Consider the following 6,000-nt stretch of genomic DNA (forward strand, 5'->3'; position numbering starts at 1 on the left):
TGAAGAGCAGGTGGATTGCCATCAGATCCCGGGGAGTAGATTGGGAAATTCGTCTGATCCATAAGATGCAGTATATAAAAGTTGGATATTGAATAAGTTTTATTTTTATAGCTTCTGTGGTTTCCATGCTTTCAGAAGAAAGTTATAAAAAAGTTGCTAGTCTCGAGAGATAGGGAGAGAGAGAGAGAGAGAGAGAGAGAGAGAGAGAGAGAGAGGGGGGGGGGGGAGAGAGAGAGGGGGGGGGGTGGTCACTGAATGCAGCTTTAATTTCTGTGGCTTGGGCATCCATATACACCAAATGAGTTGGCAAATTTTTGCACCTATTACAAATCGGAAATTTACTGGAAAATATACCATGAACACGAAATTATTATATATATTGCCTGAAAGATTTTATCCTCACGAAGTGTTTGATACTATTTTAAATCGTATCATATTTCCTAGGGCTGGCGATCCTGGGGGGGGGGGGGGGCAGGGGACATAGTGCCCCCCCATTTTTTGAAGCCCTGAAATTGTGCCCTTTTTTACGCAAGCAATAATGCCCCCATACGAACGTGTACTTTGCCCCTTTCACCTAAGGAGGACCCGTTTTAGGTGTTACCAAGGGTTTTCAAATGCCCTTTCTCGTATCAGTGTCAATTTTTACCAACAATTTATGACCCCTCTCGAACGTATTCTGTGTAAGTGCACTTTTTCGAATCAGTTCCCATTTTTACCCAAGAAAAGTGCCCTTCATGAACGTGTTCTGTGCCCCTTTCACCGAGAAGGACCCGTTTTATGTGTTAACGAGTGCCCCTTTGAAACCGTGAGAAAACAATATTCTAATTTTTAGCTGTTACTACTTATGAAGGAATAACCCTACGTGGCTTAAGGTTCACGAGTCATGTGAGTGGGGTAGATTAGCAGTGTCGTATAGATGGGAGGGGGGCTCTTGCCCCCCAATGTTTCACAGACAAGAAAAAAAAGAGAAAAGGAAAGAATTAAATGGAAGAAGAGAAGGGTGAAATTTATATTATTTTCTGAATATTACGTCAAAATCTATCACAAATTTAATTTTCATTTTAAAAATGTCGAAATTTTTGCTCGCTCATGTAGCTTCTTATCAATTTTATGTGATGCGACACAGAGTTAATAATAGCTCTGATGCGACATATCTAGCCCCTCAACAGTTTTGGCTCATTAGTCATTACACTACTGTAGATAAGTCATTTTTTTTTAAATAGTGCCCTTCACTTTTGACTTTGCTCGACCGCCCCGTACGCTTATATAATCGAGGTATCGATCCTTTGATGTGATATGAAATCTAATTTTGGCTAATCCAGTTGCCCATGAAATCATTATCCTATATGAGTTATTACAGTTATTGTCGTACTGCAAACCACCATTTCAAATAAATTACCTTGGGAGTTGATAATAAAAAGTGTTTGTTAAAGAATTCTGAAAAGGTGTTTTTTTTTTAAGCTGAACTTTTTATATGGTCTCAAGTTATTTGGTAGAAAATAGTCCGTTGAGAAATATGTATTCATGTATTATTTTATCATTAAGTTCATGTTATGTGAGGTGTAAGGTTTTATTCTGATCCACTCGGTATTTTAACGCACAAATAGAATAAGCATTTTCGTCATAATTTTCGTCTTCTGAATGACGCGGAGCGTCTTCAAAAGCCGATCTTACGTACGTAACGGTACGGTACGCGGTACCGGTATAGGGATCCAGCGCAGGTCAGTCAGTGTACCGCTGCAGTGTGCAATCGATATCAAATTAAATTTGGAAAGTGTCCGGGGAAAGTGTGTCTCCAGTCGTAAGTTGCGTACAGTAATTAACGAAAATAAACATATTTCTATATGTGTACTTGAAGCTGTTTGTAATAATATTTAGGCCCATTATCCTTGTTTCATTTCTCCCTCGATATTTATGTAGAGCGAGAGTTAATTAGCCTTTTGCCAGGACTGAGTACCGTAAGGGCACTAGTATTCAACCCGTTTGGAGAGTTTCCTCAAATATATAGAAATATAGAATTTACCTGAATTTCAGACCCATCTTATTTCCAAGAGCAAATGCTGGTTATTCTTTTTTCTTTATTTTTTTCTTCAACCAGTTGACTGTGTGCGCGGGCGATCGAATTATACGGCGACGGATTTTGGTACTAGTATTCAACCCGTCGGCACTAGTATTCAACCTAGCGATGAAAGATGGCCCTGTCTCTCAATCTGCCCTTGTCCCATCCGACTATGGACTAGACCATTTGAGATGAGACCAAACAGGGAATTAATCAAAGCCAGAGACTTACATAGATCTAGATCTAATTTAGCAATCTAAACCCTTTTGAGATTTGCTATCAATCCTCACTAGGTTGAATACTAGTACCATTCAGTGCAAAAGGCCATCGCCGCATAATTCGATCCTCCGCGCATACAGTCGACAGATTGACAAAGAAAATATCGACAACAGATTACCCTGGAAATAACAAAGGTATGAAATTAAGATAAATTCCCTATTTCTAAATATTTTGGGGAATATGTCAAAATCTTTGAATTATGCCGGGTTGAATACTAGTACCCATACGGTATGACTATCCCCTCGGGCATCACACCCCCTCTCCGCATCCCCGGGGGGGGCACTCAGTATATAATGCATAGTGGGTATGTGCCGCGGAGGGGACCCCCATTTTTACACTCAAATTTCCGTTCCAAGGCATAGCATTTTTGTCTCATTGAGACAAAGAACAAAGAAAGCCGCTCCAAAGCATAGCATTTTCTTCTTATCGAGGAAAAAGAAGAAAGAAATCCGCTCCAAAGCCTCGCATATTTTGCGTTACGCCGTTCCGGCCGTATTGATAAGCCGCAATTTTGGTGAAAAGCGGCCGCAAAGCGCTGTCCGACCATCGCCTCTGCGCTAGCGCACCCGGCGCCCGCGCCGCCGGGTGCACGTATGCCCGTTCCATAGGGATGAATACGCACTCACGCGAAGGCGACCCGTTCCAAGGACCCCCGTTTTCACAAACATTTGTAGTTCCGAAGCCCGTTCCGAGGACCCTCCTTTTTACAATAAGCCCGCTCCAAGGCCCCCGTTTTTTGTCTCGCCCGCGGCACAGACCTACTACTTTTTTGGTCGAGTGCCCCCCCCGGGTCCGCATCCAGCCGGTGGAGCTCAGCGGGCGAGATAGGGGGAAACGTATGGCAGTGTATCCTATTGCCGGACACCTATATTTCAGTGCTTTAAAAATGACAATTAAAGGAAAAACAATAAAAATCGCACTTGCTATTTCCATGGACCATAGGTCCATGCTATTCCAAATACTATGAAAGTTATAATGGTAGGCCCTAAATTTTTTTATAAAATAGGTGTTTTATTTCAAGCATCGCGATTGGCCAATAGTATACAAATAATGCATGCAGCCGAGTGCGTTAGTGGAAATGCAGAGCACGCGAGGTTTCTTTAGATAGGAGTCGCACTATGCACGAGCCGCTTGCGGCGAGTGCCCAGTGTGCTCCATCTGAAGAAACCGAGCTTTCTCTGCATTTACTTTTACGCACGACAGATCAAGTGCATTATTTGTTTTATAAAATAGCAACACAGAAACAATTTTTAAAAAAGTTACAGTACAGTTTTGTTGGACTTCTACCGCACTGGTTTGCTCGAGCGTGCAATGTCAATTTTCGTTGCACACCTTTTGCACTACCGTGCAGTGCACAAAAAAAGTTGGATGTCATGTGACGCGTATTGACCAATCGCGATGCTTGAAATAATACAGCTATTTTATAATAATAACTAATACGCGTCACATGACATCGAACTTTTTTGGTGCACTGCACGGCAGTGCAAAAGGTGCGCAATGAAAATTGACATTGCACGCTCAAGCAAACCAGTGCGGTAGAAGTCCCGGGGGAAGTCCAACAAAACTGTACTTTAACTTTTCAAGAATTTGTTTCTGTGTTGCTATTTTATAAAACAAATAATGCACTTGCTCTGTCGTGCGTAAAAGTAAATGCAGAGAAAGCTCAGTTTCTTCAGATGGTGCACACTGGGCACTCGCCGCCAGCAGCTCGTGCACAGTGCGGCACCTATCTAAAGAAACCTCGCTTGCTCTGCATTTCCACTAACGCACTCGGCTGCATGCATGGTGGTCTGTCTATGAGTATGACAGATCACCTCTTAATTTCGTCAGAATTTTCTTTATTATTTCTTTATTATTTATTTTTAGCACCTATGTTTGTCGCCAATATTAACTTTTCTCCGAATTGGCAGAATCAATTTGGCTGATTTTTTTGTCATATATAGAGTCTATCATAGAGACGGCATACTAAGCTTTTCAAGGTCATCTGGTCATGATGACATCATCTACGCGCCATTTTGTAAAATTCTCAATTTGATCATATCAACATAACGGATCATCAATAATCAACCATATTCACATCAAATAAACTTTACGTCGAAGGTCATCTGTCAAGGTCATCAAAAGTCATGTAAAGGTCATGACGCGCGCGTACGCAGGCGTCAAAGCCAAAAAAATTCTCCAAATGGCCTATAAAAATTTTTGAGCACGTTTCAGGTCATTTTAAGCATTTCAAAAAAGTTTCTGCGCGTAACTCCTTAACGCAACGCAGAAACACCGTTTTTTTATACCATTGCATTGATAATATAATTCTGAGCAATTTGATACCTTGATTAACCTTCTACAACCATTAATAACGAAATTAACACCCGTTAAAGTTTGCAGCACGTGTGTGCGCGAGCTCTCACTACAGGCCATATATGGGCAAAAACATGTCTATTGAAATTCACTGTAGCTCTTTAAATAGTCCATTGACCCCAATTTTTTTTTTCATATATCGATAGAGTATGAGTTGTAGATTTGATTTCATGTCACCATTGTCCCTCAATTTGATCATGATGTCATCAAATTTGCGCCTTAACTGAAAATTTCATTTTTTTCAAAAATGACGTCATCAAATTTATGCAAATTTGATCATAACTCCGTAAATATTGATCGTTTTTCGCCCAGATTTCGATATGTTGTAGTTTAGAATGTACTCTTTCTCGTTAGTATCATAAATTTTCATTTTGAAAAACGCATCATGGCGTAAAACAGCACAGCGATGAAAAGAGGCATGTCATTTTTCCTCATTTTGCGTGTAATCTCTATGGGACATGACTTTTTCTCAAAACTAGATTCTACATTCCTCTATTTCGTGAGCTATATCTCCATTTTTTCTTGTTAGTTATCCCTGAGCATTTAGTATGTTGTAGCTGAGATTCTAAGCTTTCGCGAGTGTTCCCTCCATTTTTTGATCAGATGCCGGGATCATGCCCGTTTTTCGCTTGCAAAATTGGATTTGCAATTCTCAAATTTCCTTACGTGTAATCTCTATGGGAACGTATAATTCCTATGGGGAATATTGTGGCTCAATGGATAACACACTTGACTAGCGTCCTCGGGGGCGCAGGTTCGAGTCCTGGGGTGAACAAGATGATTTTTTCCCCCTTTTTTTTTTCTTTTTACCACCTCGTACATGATCCTTTATGACAATTAAAAGGTATAAAAGTTAAAATTTAGCAAGATAAAACAGATTATACTTTTTTCATACTTCAATTGTCATATATTAATGAGACCTTTTTCACAGTGCTTTATCATCTCCCCTCATCTCCCGTCTTTCACAACTATTCTATCCATAATGAACATTCCGTTGTCATTATGATGATCATATTGATCTACATGAACATGGTGATAGTGATCATGATGCCGAGAATAAGGACAGACCACCTAATTCGTCCGCATGACGAATTAAATTCTAGTTTGTATAATATTTACCAACCGTTTTCTTTGCATTGCACTTGCTGCATACTACTACTAGACAGGAATAACCGTTGTTTCTGGGGATTTCCTTAACAATTTCTGACATTTCACTATGTATTGGTGAGTGGAGCCAACGAGTTCAGCGGAATAACCAAAATACAGAGACTAAAGCTTTTTGTCTAGCCGCATACCCTCCGCGAAAA

The sequence above is a fragment of the Lytechinus pictus genome, chromosome 3 (assembly GCF_037042905.1).
Source record: "Lytechinus pictus isolate F3 Inbred chromosome 3, Lp3.0, whole genome shotgun sequence".
Lineage (NCBI taxonomy): Eukaryota > Metazoa > Echinodermata > Echinoidea > Temnopleuroida > Toxopneustidae > Lytechinus > Lytechinus pictus.